Source organism: Oncorhynchus mykiss, chromosome 3 (assembly GCF_057628025.1).
Source record: "Oncorhynchus mykiss isolate SJ-2025 chromosome 3, ASM5762802v1, whole genome shotgun sequence".
In the NCBI taxonomy this organism is placed as follows: Eukaryota; Metazoa; Chordata; class Actinopteri; order Salmoniformes; family Salmonidae; genus Oncorhynchus; species Oncorhynchus mykiss.
In genome coordinates, this window is record NC_143024.1 from 23,839,482 (window position 1) to 23,858,045 (window position 18,564).

The 18,564-nt window shown below is 45.2% G+C and overlaps 1 protein-coding gene across 4 annotated transcripts in view; it reads left to right on the forward strand.

Annotated features, from left to right (window-relative positions):
- The first annotated feature begins 8,979 nt into the window (after positions 1-8,979).
- Positions 8,980-18,564, forward strand: part of grik5 (glutamate receptor, ionotropic, kainate 5) — a 164,524-nt gene continuing 154,939 nt past the window's right edge. For all 4 annotated transcript variants that reach the window (XM_090225689.1, XM_090225690.1, XM_036969381.2 and 1 more), the window contains exons 1-2: positions 8,980-9,533; positions 9,819-9,963. The gene's annotated coding sequence lies outside the window, so the exon portion shown is untranslated. The remainder of the gene's footprint in view (positions 9,534-9,818; positions 9,964-18,564) is intronic.

Genomic DNA, 18,564 nt, shown 5'->3' on the forward strand with positions numbered 1-18,564 from the left:
TTTATGGGCCCCACTGTAATCTCACACATCAGATAGGATGGCCTTTATGGGCCCCACTGTAATCTCACACATCAGATAGGATGGCCTTTATGGGCCCCACTGTAATCTCACACATCAGATAGGATGGCCTTTATGGGCCCCACTGTAATCTCACACATCAGATAGGATGGCCTTTATGGGCCCCACTGTAATCTCACACATCAGATAGGATGGCCTTTATGGGCCCCACTGTAAATCCACAACGCTCTCGCTTGACATCATCAATATGGACTTTCTGACACAGGTACCCACCGAGTCACAGAAGCAGAGCTCAGGAGGGCAGCAATATGAGATATCCCCATACAAGTCATGTAATTACCCAAGATATTTGTTTCACTGTGTGTTGACGTATATAGATGTAACAGTAATGTTAATATAATGTCTATGACATGAATAGATGAAGTTAATATTGTAATTCCATATGATAAGGAAGGAGAGGATTTATGATGATCTCAGCTGACTGAGGAAGTACCCGTCATATTGCTGTATCATTATGCTATAGTGGATAGCTAGATATCAAAAATAATGATCTAATTTGTGTTTAAATGGAAAAAGGCTTGATGTGCCAGAACTTTTCCAGTGCTGCAGCAGCTCATCGTAATCTAAAGAGCCGTTTATGACTGTTGCACACCCAGCGAATGCTGACTGGAGCGTTCTCACACACAAACACTCTGTCTTGATTTGTTTTCATGACATGAAATGAGAAAGGCTGTTGATTGTGTGGGTGACAGAGAGAGAAATTGCCTCATTTTAGCATAGGAGCCAAGTATGAAAACATTTTTTGTTGTTTTCAGCCTTTCATGGGAAGAGAATTTATTCTGAAAATGTAAGACCCTCACTAAGGTGAGATAAGGAACCAGCAGTCTGTTATTGGTGAGAGGTTAGTATGTCTTGGGGATATGATCTTTGTGCATCTGTAACTTTCTCATGAATCATTGTTTCTTATTCATTCAAGACTATCTGTAATCATGGTAGCATACACATTCATGAATAATTGTTTAGAAACATGTATTCTTATTTACAATAAAATTGACTTGATAATGACACATTATTTACCATTCATTTCTATTGGGCACAAAATAATCTGAAACGCAACCAAAACAAACTGAACATGCATCCAACAAGTCAGTAGAGTCACAAACTACACAATTTGTCCAAATCCTTTTCCTTCCTAAAAATGGGGGGACTATGTACAAAAAGTGCTGTTCTTTCTAAACGGTTCACCTGATATGGATGAAAATACACTCAAATTAAATCTGACAGTCTGCACTTTAACATATGCATTGTACCATTTCTAATCCAAAGTGATGGAGTACAGAGCCAAAACATGTCACTGTCCCAATACATGGAGCTCAATGGGTGACCCAACTGGAGGACTACTAAAAACATTGTGGGCTTGATGTCATTAGAATTTGTTGTCACACATCTATCACTGACAAAAGAGATGGGACTCGCCAGTCTGCACTTTAACCTCCTAGTCATTGTATCATTTCAACAACAAAAAAATGTATCACTGTCCAAATACTTGTGGACCTCACTGTATTTCCCACCAACCTCCACTATAGAGGAATGCACGTACATGTACATTACCATTCATCAATGCATCTCCAGCAGACTAAGTAGCCTTGTATCATAGCATGGTCATCTCTGCTGTGTCTGTAGTCATTTATTAGATGGTAGATGTTCTTGGCATATGTTCTATACTGTATGTTGAAGGTATAATGATGAGAGTACTGCGCTCTGAGAGAATGGTTTATAGTTTGAGTATAACCAGACCGTCGAATCAAATTTACACCTAGATATCACAGTAGAAGAGATGGAGACCCGCACACTGTCGAAAAAAAGGAATTCATCCAAAACTAAGGCTTGAATGAAGATGTTTATTAAAACATCATGGTGGCCAAAAAATCAGAGTGCAAGAAATTGCATAACTGAGAAGTGAAATACAACATTTTGGCCTCGGGGCATCACAAACAATGGATGGACTGCATTTGGTTTGGGGAGATTATTAGCATCCTTAACCTTCTACTGTAGTGGGTTAAATCAGGGTCACACAGAGTATGTCTTGGTCTTAAACAAATCTACTTTGAAATAGAAGTATACACCTCACACATATTGGCTCACACATTGGCTTAAAAAAAGAAGACACATGTACCATGTCAGATATAGAGTTGAAATGTATTCCATTTAGAGTTTACATGCTAATATGACACTTTATATACATCACAGTATACTGAAATATAGTGGGGCAAAAAAGTATTTAGTCAGCCACCAATTGTGCAAGTTCTCCCACTTAAAAAGATGAGAGAGGCCTGTCATTTTCATCATAGGTACACTTCAACTATGGCATTCAAAATGAGAGAAAAATCCAGAAAATCACAATGTAGGATTTTTTATGAATTTATTTGCAAATTATGGTGGAAAATAAGTATTTGGTCACCTACAAACAAGCAAGATTTCTGGCTCTCACAGACCTGTAACTTCTTCTTTAAGAGGCTCCTCTGTCCTCCACTCGATACCTGTATTAATGGCACCTGTTTGAAGGTGTTGTTATCAGTATAAAAGACACCTGTCCACAACCTCAAACAGTCACACTCCAAACTCCACTATGGCCAAGACCAAAGAGCTGTCAAAGGACACCAGAAACTAAATTGTAGACCTGCACCAGGCTGGGAAGACTGAATCTGCAATCGGTAAGCAGCTTGGTTTGAAGAAATCAACTGTGGGAGCAATTATTAGGAAATGGAAGACATACAAGACCACTGATAATCTCCCTCGATCTAGGGCTCCACGCAAGATCTCACCCTGTGGGGTCAAAATAATCACAAGAACGGTGAGCAAAAATCACAGAACCACACGGGGGGACCTAGTGAATGACCTGCAGAGAGCTGGGACCAAAGTAACAAAGCCTACCATAAGTAACACACTACGCCGCCAGGGGCTCAAATCCTGCAGTGCCAGACGTGTCCCCCTGCTTAAGCCAGTACATGTCCAGGCCCGTCTGAAGTTTGCTAGAGAGCATTTGGATGATTCAGAAGAAGATTGGAAGAATGTCATATGGTCAGATGAAACCAAAATATAACTTTTTGGTAAAAACTCAACTCGTCGTGTTTGGAGGACAAAGAATGCTGAGTTGCATCCAAAGAACACCATACCTACTGTGAAGCATGGGGGTGGAAACATCATGCTTTGGGGCTGTTTTTCTGCAAAGGGACCAGGACGACTGATCCGTGTTAAGGAAAGAATGAATGGGGCCATGTATCGTGAGATTTTGAGTGAAAACCTCCTTCCATCAGCAAGGGCATTGAAGATGAAACGTGGCTTGGTCTTTCAGCATGACAATGATCCCAAACACACCGCCCGGGCAACGAAGGAGTGGCTTCGTAAGAAGCATTTCAAGGTCCTGGAGTGGCCTAGCCAGTCTCCAGATCTCAACCGCATAGAAAATCTTTAGAGGGAGTTGAAAGTCCGTGTTTCCCAGCGACAGCCCCAAAACATCACTGCTCTAGAGGAGATCTGCATGGAGGAATGGGCCAAAATACCAGCAACAGTGTGTGAAAACCTTGTGAAGACTTACAGAAAACATTTGACCCCTGTCATGGCCAACAAAGGGTATATAACAAAGTATTGAGATAAACTTTTGTTATTGACCAAATACTTATTTTCCACCATAATTTGCAAATAAATTCATTAAAAATCCTACAATGTGATTTTCTGGAATTTCTTTTCTAATTTTGTCTGTCATAGTTGAAGTGTACCTATGATGAAAATTACAGGCCTCTCTCATCTTTTTAAGTGGGAGAACTTGCACAATTGGTGGCTGACTAAATACTTTTTTGCCCCACTGTATAACAACACTGTTTGATATAGAAACACCAGATTTACGTGATTTATAAAAAATGAATTTATTAATTTATTAATGATGAAATTATTAAACAAATTAAGAGAATTCCGCCCATGAGGACAAAGAGGATGAGGACAAAAAGGGTGCTTTGGTCATTGATTGCAGGAAAGGGATACTGTTGTCCTTGTGAGGAGTGAATGTGACAGCACCTATTCAGTATTTGTCCCTGGATATCCCTGGAATTCTCAGCTATGTTTCATCCATAAACACTGGAAATACCTGGCCCTCAGAAATAATGTGCCTATTCAGCGCTGGGCCTGAACCTGCTGACATTACAGGTGGAGGGTGAGAGGAGCAGCCCCTGGGTTTGGGGTTTAGCACTGGGGACAGATATTTAACATAGTATTCACCCTGGGTAAATAGAGAAGAGGTAGCCTCTAGTTAGGTGACGTGATGTTATCTTTGTTAAGGACGTAAGTGCATCGTTGTCGCCATCTTTGCTGTCATTGCATTGAAGATATTGACATGATTATGTATTATCCCATATGCTGTACTGTAGAGCAAGTGTATCACATCTAGAATATTGCTGTAGGGATTTTACAACTGAGAATGTTTTAAAACCTTTTTTATTTAATTATCTTGGGATCCCTCATGAGTTCCTGACTGTGAATGGTGTTAATGAGTCATGATGATAAATGAATGTCACTAAGATAAATGAAGTTTACGCACGAAATTAGAATGATATCATTAATCAATCAATCACAGAGTGAAATAGAACACATTATTAGATCAGAATTTGAATTAGAACAGGATTCTGCCGATGAGTTGAATAGTCTATAATTAGAATTCCATTCAGTCAAGTATAGACTGATGAATAAAGTATGAGCTCTTGGCCTGTTGGTGATGAGTTCATATGCTGTAGTAATAACTACAGTATAGTTCTCATTACTCCCTAATGCCTAAGTCTGGGTAGGAACTCATATTTCTGTCAACATGCTGCCTGCAGTCCTTAGTATTTTTGGGTGACTACACACACCGCACAGTGTTTCCTGATTCATCTGTTTTCTCTGGTCCTTTATTATGAAATATCTTATTATAATTGACCTATTTAACTAATGTTATACACATTTATCATCTGACATGCTTCCTTTTCTGCATTTACCTCTGTTTTCTCTCTGTCATGCTCTCCTTCCTTTTCTCCTGCTCTCTTTCTCTCTCTTTCTCTCTCCCCCTCTCTTTCTCTCCCCCTATCTTTCTCTCTCCCCCTCTTTCTTTCTCTCTCTCCCCCTCTTTCTTTTCTCTCTCTCCCCCTATCTTTTCTCTCTCTCTTTCTCTCCCCATCTTTCTTTCTCTCTCTCTCCCGCTCCCCCCTCCTTCTTTCTCTCTCTCTCTCTCCCTCTCTTTCTCTCTCTCCTCTTGTCTTCGTCTTTCTCTATTCTCCCTGTCTCTCTCTTTGCTGAGGTGGCGGTACCTGCTGTGACATTGACAAGTAGTCTCCTCGTGTGTAGTGTGTGTGTGTTTGTATGTGTGTTCATATTCACCCTCTGTCTGACTAGGAAGCTTGTGTGAGTAAAAAAAATAGTGTTTCATGTGTTTTTCTCGGACTTGAGTGTGTCTATGCCCTGTATGTGTGTGTATGTGTATTTGTATGCGTGACTGCACTGTGTGTGTGTGTGTGTGTTGTGCAGGTTATGAGCATCTGCTTCTCCAGCTCGTGCCACCATGCTTATCTTTTTCGTCCTCCATATCCTCTCCTCTTCTCTTTCCCCTTTCATCCCTCCCCCTTTTGTTCACCTTGTTTCTCCCTGTGTCTGTTTCTTCTCCCTCCCTCTGTATCTCACCCTCTGCCCTCCCTTCTCTCCTCTCTCCCCCCTTTCTCCTCTCTCCTCCCTCTCCCCCTCTCTCCTCTCTCTCCTCCCCCTCTCTCCTCTCTCTCCTCTCTCCTCTCTCTCTCTCTCTCCTCTCTCTCCTCCCCCTCTCCCCCCTCTCTCTCCTCCCTCTCTCTCTCTCATTGATAGCGGTGGATATGTGACTAGAATACTGAGCAGCTAATTATTATTCCACGAGTGCTGCGCAGTGCTCCGTCTGAATGTCAATTCACTCCCTCCCTCCCTCTGTTCCTCCTCTCTTTCTCACCCTTTCTCCATCCATTCATTCTCCCTTCCCTGTTGCATGCTGTCCAGGCAATGGTTAACATGGGAACCACATGGGAACCACATAGTGCAGGGAGGAAAGGAACATGGCAGGGGAACACCCACATACCCCTCAGAGGGTCGAGTGCTGCTAACTCTGGCCAATCCTCACCTGCTGCAGCAGTGTGGAACGATGTGTGTGTGTTTAATTTGTCTCTGTATGACTGTGCATCTGTGCTCCATCCGCTCTAACCCTCGAGGAATGTACGAGTGTGCATGTGTGTTGTACGTTAAAAACAGTGTGTATAAATGGGTGAACAACGGGGTGGGGTTTGGGCTAGAGATCAGAGAGAGAGCAGCTGTTGAATGCATATTGTTGTTCGAGGGAGAGATGTTGGGAGGGAGGGGGGAGTGAGAGATGGAGGGAAAGAGGGAGGGAGAGGTAGAGAGGACAGCTCAGAATAGACATCAGAGAAAGGCAGGGGAGAAAGAGAGCATGAAATATTTTGGTCAGGTGTATATGTAAAAAATACTCTTAACTACAGCAAACAGTATGTACTGTTCAGGGCTGGACTTATCAGACACTGACGCACACACAGACCACAGACACACACAGACACAGTGAGGCACCCCAGGCACCTCTTCTAAGCAGCACAGGGGCCAGGGCAGTGGGGGCGGTATAGTTGTGGATGTGATTGAATGGGTGAGACAGAGGACTGAGAAGACTTCTTTCTGTAGGCCGTAGATATGGGTCACCGACATGGAACATTGTGGCTCTGGCCCCTCCCCTCTGGGAATAGACACACACACTGACAACTCCAAACATGAATAATACGTGATACAGTGCTGTTTGCCCACTAACCTTTTCAAAGGTCAATCAACACTTGGCTAATATTTGACTAAATGCAAAGTGAAAATAAAGAGCAGAGAGATAAAAATCAAAGCAAACATTTCAGTGCTGTCTTCTCCAGTATGAGCGACAGAGGGCAGGACACCTACACTATGAGAAACGGGTTAGCATAACATGATGGAATAATGACATAGACCATATGATTGGTCAACATGGAATGAAGATGACACCATTATAGCAAATATAAGAGAGTGGATAGGACATATTGACATGACAATGAGAAAGCAGGACAGAACTACCTAATGAATGTACATGTAACAGCATATGTGGAGAATTGATAGCAAACATAGGAAAGGGGTTTGGACAAACGTGACACAGTGTGAGAGAGACATGGGGATGAGGCAGGACAGATCATCATGGGAGAGGGGAGTGGACAGAGAAATATGAGTTTCTGTTGGGATTGTCCTGTCTGGTGGGAGTGTGGCTCTCATGTTGTGGAGTATTCCTCATGTGACTGTGTCTGGTGGGAGTGTGGCTCTCATGTTGTGGAGTATTCCTCATGTGACTGTGTCTGGTGGGAGTGTGGCTCTCATGTTGTGGAGTATTCCTCATGTGACTGTCTGTCTGGTGGGAGTGTGGCTCTCATGTTGTGGAGTATTCCTCATGTGACTGTGTCTGGTGGGAGTGTGGCTCTCATGTTGTGGAGTATTCCTCATGTGACTGTGTCTGGTGGGAGTGTGGCTCTCATGTTGTGGAGTATTCCTCATGTGACTGTGTCTGGTGGGAGTGTGGCCGTCATGTTGTGGAGTATTCCTCATGTGACTGTGTCTGGTGGGAGTGTGGCTCTCATGTTGTGGAGTATTCCTCATGTGACTGTGTCTGGTGGGAGTGTGGCTCTCATGTTGTGGAGTATTCCTCATGTGACTGTCTGTCTGGTGGGAGTGTGGCTGTCATGTTGTGGAATATTCCTCATGTGACTGTGTCTGGTGGGAGTGTGGCCGTCATGTTGTGGAGTATTCCTCATGTGACTGTGTCTGGTGGGAGTGTGGCTCTCATGTTGTGGAGTATTCCTCATGTGACTGTGTCTGGTGGGAGTGTGGCCGTCATGTTGTGGAGTATTCCTCATGTGACTGTGTCTGGTGGGAGTGTGGCTGTCATGTTGTGGAGTATTCCTCATGTGACTGTGTCTGGTGGGAGTGTGGCTCTCATGTTGTGGAGTATTCCTCATGTGACTGTGTCTGGTGGGAGTGTGGCTGTCATGTTGTGGAGTATTCCTCATGTGACTGTGTCTGGTGGGAGTGTGGCTGTCATGTTGTGGAGTATTCCTCATGTGACTGTGTCTGGTGGGAGTGTGGCTCTCATGTTGTGGAGTATTCCTCATGTGATTGTCTGTCTGGTGGGAGTGTGGCTCTCATGTTGTGGAGTATTCCTCATGTGACTGTGTCTGGTGGGAGTGTGGCTCTCATGTTGTGGAGTATTCCTCATGTGATTGTCTGTCTGGTGGGAGTGTGGCCGTCATGTTGTGGAGTGTTCCTCATGTGACTGTCTGTCTGGTGGTAATGTCTGCCTGGAAGTTATACATAAATAGTGTTTATTCCCCTCTGAAGTGTCAAGATGTTGTCACAGGAGAGCTCCTCTGTCTGTCTGTCTGTCTGTCTGTCTGTCTGTCTGTCTGTCTGTCTGTCTGTCTGTCTGTCTGTCTGTCTGTCTGTCTGTGTCTCTGTCTGTCTGTCTGTCTGTCTGTCTGTCTGTCTGTCTGTCTGTCTGTCTGTCTGTCTGTCTGTCTGTCTGTCTGTGTTTGTCTGTCTGTCTGTCTGTCTGTGTGTGTGTGTGTGCGCGCATGTGTTCATTTGTGTGTAGGTCTGGGTGTGTGTGATTTTGTTTGTCACCCTGAGCATGTAACCATGTCAAGTCCTGTCAGGGTCATTCACTCCAGCTGGGGAAGGAGGACTTCCGTATGATTTTTGTCCTCTCTTTCTCTGTGTGTGTGTGTGTGTGTGTGTGTGTGTGTGTGTGTGTGTGTGTGTGTGTGTGTGTGTGTGTGTGTGTGTGTGTGTGTGTGTGTGTGTGTATTCACATGTTGATTTTCTCTTTCCGTTTTGGTTCAAATACTTATCTCCAAGACTGATAGAGACAGGGGCAGTTGATATTTGTCTTTCAGAAAATCAGAGAGAGAGAGAGGGAGTGGGTGATAGGAAGGAGGGGGAGGCAACAGTGTAGGAGGGAGCAGAGCGAGGGACAGAGGGAGGGACAGAGGGAGGGAGACAGTGCTGATTGGATTGGAAAGAGCTGAGTAGGTACGGGGATACTATTGAGCAAGGAAAAAGCGAGAGAGAGAGAGAGAGGGTGAGTTAGTAAATGCAGTTTGCAGTCGAGTGTCATGGAATCACACTGGTAGCAGGGATAAAGAAAACCTTTAACTAACCATTGAATTAAGGAGAAAAAGAGAATAGACACTACAGAGAGAAAAGAGAAGAGAGTCTGGTCTTTCATCCTCTTATCTGGGCATCAGACGGAGGAGAGGAGAGGAATCCAGAGAGAGGGGGAAGAGATGATAACAGGGTGCTCATTCCTGTTTAACACCATACAGCCAGGAACAGACTGCATCTGCAACATACGGCCAGCGTCGTCATTGGGAATGCTGCGTTACATTGGGATTGTGTAAATGGTATATACCTTGTGTGTGTGTAAGCTATGCATGTGTGTGAGTGTCGCAGTATATTTTGATGTTTTTTTCAGGCTTGTCTAATGGTGTAATTATTTTCATAGAGAAAGAGAGCAAGAGAAGGGGGGTCATGGAAAGAGAGAGACAAAGAAAAATGAAGCCAGAAATTAGATAGAGAGAGTTGATATTAAAGTGTCGGCCTCAGACCTGACTCTGTGTGTGTGTGTGTGTGTGTGTGTGTGTGTGTGTGTGTGTGTGTGTGTGTGTGTGTGGCATTCTACTCTTCAGTGCCAGTGTGTGTGTATCTATGAGCTGATAATAGCAACCCTATTGGTATTCTGAGGAGGGGGCTCCAGGATCTCTCTCTGCTCCTACCCAGGATGGCATCACAGAGACGGGATTGTGCTCGCCTGTGGAGAGGCCACTGGAATGGGTGAGTGTCTATTCCTCATCTTCCTCATATTCCTCTTTTGCTCTCTCTCTCTCTTTAGCAATTTTCTCTATTTTCTTTTTTCAAAATTTCTTTCTCTCTCTCTCGTCCTTCTTTCTTGCTCTCTTTCTCGTTATCTCTCTCTCTCCCATTGTCTTGTTTGTCATTTAGCCACACCATATGCATCCCTGATGAGTTTTTCCTCCTCCATTTCCCTGCTTCCATTTCAACATATTTCAGCCCGTTTTCCCCTCAAGCTCTGCAATGTCTCTCTCCATCTCTCCTTCCTTCCTACCGTCCTCTTTTCATCATCCATCCATCCTCTTCTCCTCCTCCACACAGACATAAACAAGCCTCTAGTGTGATGGATTTTTATCAAATCTGAATGGCTCACTTCCATGTGTTGCTCTGCTCCCTCCCTCCCTCCCTCCCTCCCTCCCTCCCTCCCTCTTCCCCCCCATCTCTCTGTCTCTCCACACTCTCCATATTCTGTTTGAATTGACAATCAGAGAAAACAGTGCAGTCTCTATATTGACACAGCCAGCACAGTAGCTGTAAAAGCTGTGGGTACAGTCTCTGCGTTTTTCCACGATGACCATACTACGCCTGTCTGTTGGTGTGTGTGTGCATGCGTGTGTGATGCCAGGGAGGGCAGGCTGTGTGTTCTATGGTGTTTGTGTCAAACGATTGGCGAGAAATCAGCCAACAACACAGCCGTCCTCTCCTCTTCTTACACCTCCAACCCACCACCATGAGCCGAGCCAACAGCCTAGCACACTACATGCTCCTGTGGGTACTGGGCTGTCAGCGTGGGAACATCCACACATTAGTATTGATTGGAACTGATACACTAAGTGGACTGTGATGTTTCACCTCAAATGGACCGTCTCTCCCCTGTGGCTGCATGCAGAGAGGAAGTGTCAGTTCGGCCTCTTTAACAGCTGACATAGGTTAGATAAGGGTTATAGTACTGGGAAGAGACAGAGATGTTTCATACAAGCTGTACTGATATAACTGTCACATGTCCAGTGTTGCAGGGTACATATAATAGAATACACTCTTAGAAACAGGATAAAATTTGTTACTGTAGTGGTACCCTGTAAGGTAGGACCTTTGTAACTTCACTTATAGGGACGTAATTGTACCCCAGTTCATACCTCAGATAGTACCTTTCTTACATATTGTCCACAGGTACAAAAGCATGATTTTAGTAAAGGTACATTTTGCCTTTATAGCATTTCAGAAATGTACCTCTACCATAGACCACTTAAACTGGTACAACACTTCCACTCACGGGTGGTTTACAAGCCACATCAGGTCTGTAAGTAGGGTTGCAAAATTCCGTTCACTTTCTGGATTTCCTGCTTATTCCTTCCTTATTCCCTCCCAGTAGGAGATTCCTGGAAAACCTGAGAGTTTGAGGAAAGTTACCAGGATTTTGAAAACCTATCTGCAATTCACATGCTGGTAGTGCAAACTGGTGTGTTATTCCTATTAGAATCCAGCCAGGGTTATGATATCCAACAGTGGGAGTTTGTATTCACCTGCATTCAGAATGACTGCTAGGGTTAGGAACATTGTGAGGAGACTACCTAGGCCTTTTCAAATGGAACAACCATTTCAGTAATGACTGCTAGGGTTAGGAACATTGTGAGGAGACTACCTAGGCCTTTTCAAATGGAACAACCATTTCAGTAATGACTGCTAGGGTTAGGAACATTGTGAGGAGACTACCTAGGCCTTTTAAAATGGAACAACCATTTCAGTAATGACTGCTAAGGTTAGGAACAGTGTGAGGAGACTACCTAGGCCTTTTAAAATGGAACAACCATTTCAGTAATGACTGCTAGGGTTAGGAACATTGTGAGACTACCCAGGCCTTTTAAAATGGAACAACCATTTCAGTAATGACTGCAAAACATCCAACTAGTTTAGAAAAATGTATGGTATTTATCTTTGTGTAGCATAAGATTAACACATCAATCAATGTACACGCAATAACACAGAAATAAATTATAATAACCTGGGCATTGTGATCATGATAATGATTGTGGTACAATTTTGCCTTTAGAGTATCGCCACAGTGACAAAGCTGTTTGTTATTTTTAAGTGATCAAAAATGCATCATTGTTCCTTATGGTGGGGTATTAAGAAACAGACCTGTACCTTCATTGTGGAGTTGATTGTACCTTTATATTCCAAATATTGGGTACAAAAATGTACCATTATGCTAGATCAGTGGTTCCCAAACGTTTTATAGTCCCGTACCCCTTCAAACATTCATCCTCCAGCTGCGTACCCCCTCTAGCACCAGGGTCAGCGCACTCTCTGTAACGGCTGTTGGAAGGAGAGGACCAAGGTGCAGCGTGGTACGTGTTCATACTTTTATTAGAACTGAACTCTGAAATAACAAAAATAACAAAGAGAACCCCAACTCACGCCCTGAACAAACCAAAATAGAGACATTAAAAGGATCTCTAAGGTCAAGGCTTGACAGTACCACCCCCCCGGTCGCAAAACCTAAACCTATAGGGGAAGGTCTGGGTGGGCATCTATCCGCGGTGCCGGCTCTGGTGCGGGACGGGGACCCTCGCCGCCGACCCCGGACTGGGGACCCTCGCAGCGGGCCCCGGACAGGAGGGCGACTCTGGCAGCTCCGGACAGGAGGGCGACTCTGGCAGCTCCGGACAGGAGGGCGACTCTGGCAGCTCCGGACAGGAGGGCGACTCTGGCAGCTCCGGACAGGAGGGCGACTCTGGCAGCTCCGGACAGGAGGGCGACTCTGGCAGCTCCGGACAGGAGGGCGACTCTGGCAGCTCCGGACAGGAGGGCGACTCTGGCAGCTCCGGACAGGAGGGCGACTCTGGCAGCTCCGGACAGGAGGGCGACTCTGGCAGCTCCGGACAGGAGGGCGACTCTGGCAGCTCCGGACAGGAGGGCGACTCTGGCAGCTCCGGACAGGAGGGCGACTCTGGCAGCTCCGGACAGGCCGCAGGCACAGGACTCACCAGGCTGGGGAGACCTACTGGAGGCCTGGTCCGTGGAGGAGGCACCGGATAGACCGGACCGTGGAGGCGCACTGGAGGTCTCGAGCTAAGAGCCTGCACAACACGTCCTGGCTGGATGGTGACTTTGGCCCGGCACGTGCGGGGCGCAGGCACAGGACGCACTGGGCTGTGCAGACGCACTGGAGACAAAGTGTGCAGAGCCGGCGCAGGATATCCTGGCCCGAGGAGACGCACTGGATGTCTGGAGAGCAGGGCTGGCACAAGATGTGCAGGGCTGGGGAGGCGCACAGGAGGCTTGGTGCGTGGGACTGGCACAGTCTTCACCAGATGGCTAGCACGCACCTCAGGATGGGTATGGAGAGCTGACTCAGGTGACATCAAATCGAGGACACGCTCCGTCGGGTGGATGTTGTGCCTCATTCACCAACACAGCAACTCTCTCATTACTCTCTTCTCCAATTTCCCCATCAACTCCTGCACTGTCTCTGCTTCGCTCCCTTCGCTCACCTCCAATTTCACCCCGACTGGCTCTGGTTCCATCCTCGGCTCCTTACGGTAAGCACGGGGAGTTGGCTCAGGTCTGAATCCTGACTCCACCACACTCCCCGTGTGCCCCCTCCCCCCAAAAATTGGGGCTGCCTCTCATGTCTGCTTCATTGCCATGACTCCTGGTAGTGAAGTTCTTCCTCCCTCGCTACTTCAGCCTGTTTCCATGGCAGGGTCTTGTCCCCTGCCATCACTTCCTCCCATGCCCACTACGTCCTCCATTCTCTCTTTTCCCGGGCCCAGGATCCCTGCTCCTCCTGGCCACGCTGCTTGGTCCTTTGGTGGTGGGTAGTTCTGTAACGGCTGTTGGAAGGAGAGGACCAAGGTGCAGCGTGGTACGTGTTCATACTTTTATTAGAACTGAACTCTGAAATAACAAAAATAACAAAGAGAACGAACAAAACCGACACAGTTCTGCCTGGTGCAGACACAAAAACACAAAACAACTACCCAAAAGACACAGGTGGGAAAAGGCTTTCTAAGTATGGTTCTCAATCAGAGACAACGATAGACAGCTGCCTCTGATTGAGAACCACACCCGGCCAAACACACAGAAATAGAAAACATAGAACACAAAACATAGTTTGCCCACCCCAACTCGCATCCTGACCAAACCAAAACAAAAAGGATCTCTAAGGTCAGGGCGTGACACTCTCAAATGTTGTTTTTTGCCATCATTGTAAGCCTGCAACACACACACACTATATGATACATTTATTAAACATAAAGAATCAGTGTAAGTTTTTGTCACAACCCGGCACATGGTAAGTGACAAAGAGCTCCTATAGGACCAGGGCACAAATAATAATATTATAATAATCAATGATTTTGCTCTTTATTTAACCATCTTACATATAAAACGTTATTTGTTCACCGAAAATTGTGAATAACTCACCACAGTTTAATGAGAAGGGTGTGCTTGAAAGGATGCACATAACTCTGCAATGTTGGGTTGTATTGGAGAGAGTCTCAGTCTTAAAGAATGTTCCACACACAGTCTGTGCCTGTATTTCGTTTACATGCTAGTGAGGGCCGAGAAGTCTTAGCAGAGTGATTTGCCAAGGCAGGATACTCTGAGCGCAGCCCAATCCAGAAATCTGGCAGTGGCTTCTGATTAAATTAAATTTTCACAGAACCGCTTGTTGCAATTTCAATGAGGCTCTCTTTCCGTTTCGGGAAATTATCTGTGCACCCAATTCAATCAGGTGTTTCCCTAAATTTGACATTGTCCGTAAACTTGAGTTCATTTGCACACAAAAAATCCTACAATGATGGAAAGACCTGTGTGTTGCCCTTGTTAATGCAGACAGAGAAGAGCAACTTCTTAATCATAGCCTCAATTTTGTCCCGCACACTGAATATAGTTGCAGAGAGTCCCTGTAATCCTAGATTCAGATCATTCAGGTGAGAAAAAACATCACCCAGATAGGCCAGTCATCTGAGAAACTTGTCATCATGCAAGCGGTCAGACAAATGAAAATTAAAGTCAGTAAAGAAAACTTTAAGCTCGTCTCTCAATTTTAAAAAACGTGTCAATACTTTGCCCCTTGATAACCAGTGTGCTTCTGTATGTTGTAAAAGCGTTACATGGTCGCTGCCCAGATCATTGCATAGTGTAGAAAATACACAAGAATTCAGGGGCCTTGCTTTAACAAAGTTAACCATTTTCACTGTAGTGTCCAAAACATCTTTCAAGCTGTCAGGCATTCCCTTGGCAGCAAGAGCCTCTCGGGGGACGCTGCAGTCAACCCAAGTGGCATCGTGAGCAACTGCTTGCACGCGTGTTACTACTCCACTATGTCTCCTTGTCATGTCTTTTGCACCATCAGTACAGACACCAACACATCTTGACCACCAAAGTCCATTTGATGTCACAAAGCTGTCCAGTACTTAAAAAATATCCTCTCCTGTTGTCTCTCCTGTGGTTTGCAGAAGAGGATGTCTTCCTTAATTGACCCTTCATAAACGTAACGGACATATACCAGGAGCTGTGCCAGGCCTGCCACGTCTGTTGACTCATTCAGCTGTAACGCATATAATTCACTGGCTTGTATAAGAAGCAGTAATTGTTTCAAAACATCTCTTGTCATGTTACTGATGCGTCGTGAAACAGTGTTGTTTGATGAAGGTATTGTCTGTTTAGTTTTTTTGACCTTTTCCCCCAGCATTGTCCCAGCCATATCCACGGCAGCAGGAAGAATTAAGTCCTCCACAATATTATGGGGCTTGCCTGTGCTAGCCACTTGGTAGCTCACCATATAAGAAGCTTCTAGCTCCTTCTTATTAATGGTATCTGTTGCTTTTATACATGTCTTACTACTCGAAAGTTTACTTAATTCTCGCTTAAAAAAACTCCTGTGACTTATTTTTCAAATTGGCATGTTTTGTTTCTAAAGGTCTGCGCAAGAGTGAAGCTTTCATTGAGTAGAGAGATAGTACTTTTGCACATATAACACACTGTGGCTGAGGAAAGGCACTACTCCCAATATAAGTGAACCCCAAATCAATGTAGTTCTCATCATATTTGCACCTCTTCGATGGTCCAACATCCCTGTCTGTTGTTCGGTGCTTTCCCCGGTAAGGGGGCAGTAGCTCTTAGGCTGCATCAGATTTACAACTGTCAGTGTCCATGTTAGCTGGGCAAACAACAAATGTAGAAATAGTTATGCTAGCATTGGATGTGCTTGTGGAAGCAACACAACTTGTGTAGTCAACAGGTGCAGGTGTAGTACTGCTGGTAGTAGCAGTACTACCAGTAGAGCTGGTATGTGTCTCTATGGACGCAGGCCTTACTTAAAAAAAAAAACTTTTATCCATTTTCAAGCAAACGGAATGAGCTGCAGCTACGTTTGGCTACATACGGACCATTAGTGGAATTCCAGCGAGAGAGTAACGGTTAATGTGATTGGATGTTAATTATTTGACTAGGCTACCTATATTTGACAGGTGGATAGATGGTTTAATTTTATTTTTGGTAATGAAACGAGGCTACTCAGGCGAGAAAAAAAACCTCACCCTGTTGAAAAATATAAATAGACTGTTTGAAAATTAAAACAAATAAAATAAATATACATATTTATATATATGTTTTTTGAAATGTGAGTCACAATTTTATTTGGCGTACCACCACAGCATTGCACTTACCCCAGTTTAGGAATACCTGTAGTAGATTATCCGTACAGGTAGTGAACAGTACCATGTGGCATCATTACGGGTACCTCTGAAGGTACATTATATGTATGTTGATCTTTTTCTACCCCAACTGTACCCTTATTTCTAAGGATGTTTTCACACTTGGTCCCTTTCAGACAATTTTTGTGAACTCAATGCATTTCACTTAATTTTTTAATTCAGACCCCTCACAAGAGCCCCCGAAGCGAAGTGAACTAAAACCATCTCAAGAGGTGGTCTGAGTTTGGTTTGCTTGAATTCAGCGGTCCGGATCCTTTTTTTAGGGCAATGTGAACACGAAGCCACCCAGGTTCACTTGTCATTATTCTCACATCACACACTAGACTACTGCAACAGCGTTTCCCCTGCCATAACCCCTCACACTAGACTACTGCAACAGCGTTTCCCCTGTCATAACCCCTCACACTAGACTACTGCCATAACCCCTCACACTAGACTACTGCAACAGCGTTTCCCCTGTCATAACCCCTCACACTAGACTACTGCAACAGCGTTTCCCCTGCCATAACCCCTCACACTAGACTACTGACATAACCCCTCACACTAGACTACTGACATAACCCCTCACACTAGACTACTGCAACAGCGTTTCCCCTGTCATAACCCCTCACACTAGACTACTGACATAACCCCTCACACTAGACTACTGACATAACCCCTCACACTAGACTACTGCAACAGCGTTTCCCCTGCCATAACCCCTCACACTAGACTACTGTCATAACCCCTCACACTAGACTACTGACATAACCCCTCACACTAGACTACTGTCATAACCCCTCACACTAGACTACTGCAACAGCGTTGCCCCTGTCATAACCTCTCACACTAGACTACTGCAACAGCGTTTCCCCTGCCATAACCCCTCACACTAGACTACTGCAACACTGTTTCCCCTGTCATAACCCCTCACACTAGACTACTGCAACAGCGTTTCCCCTGCCATAACCCCTCACACTAGACTACTGACATAACCCCTCACACTAGACTACTGCAACAGCGTTGCCCCTGTCATAACCTCTCACACTAGACTACTGCAACAGCGTTTCCCCTGCCATAACCCCTCACACTAGACTACTGCAACACTGTTTCCCCTGTCATAACCCCTCACACTAGACTACTGCAACACTGTTTCCCCTGTCATAACCCCTCACACTAGACTACTGCAACACTGTTTCCCCTGTCATAACCCCTCACACTAGACTACTGCAACACTGTTTCCCCTGCCATAACCCCTCACACTAGACTACTGCAACAGCGTTTCCCCTGCCATAACCCCTCACACTAGACTACTGCAACACTGTTTCCCCTGTCATAAACCCTCACACTAGACTACTGTCATAAACCCTCACACTAGACTACTGCAACAGCGTTTCCCCTGCCATAACCCCTCACACTAGACTACTGCAACACTGTTTCCCCTGTCATAACCCCTCACACTAGACTACTGCAACACTGTTTCCCCTGCCATAACCCCTCACACTAGACTACTGCAACAGCGTTTCCCCTGCCATAACCCCTCACACTAGACTACTGCAACAGCGTTTCCCCTGTCATAAACCCTCACACTAGACTACTGCAACAGCGTTTCCCCTGCCATAACCCCTCACACTAGACTACTGCAACAACGTTGCCCCTGTCATAACCTCTCACACTAGACTACTGCAACACTGTTTCCCCTGTCATAACCCCTCACACTAGACTACTGCAACAGCGTTGCCCCTGTCATAACCTCTCACACTAGACTACTGTCATAACCCCTCACACTAGACTACTGTCATAACCCCTCACACTAGACTACTGTCATAACCCCTCACACTAGACTACTGCAACAGCGTTTCACCTGCCATAACCCCTC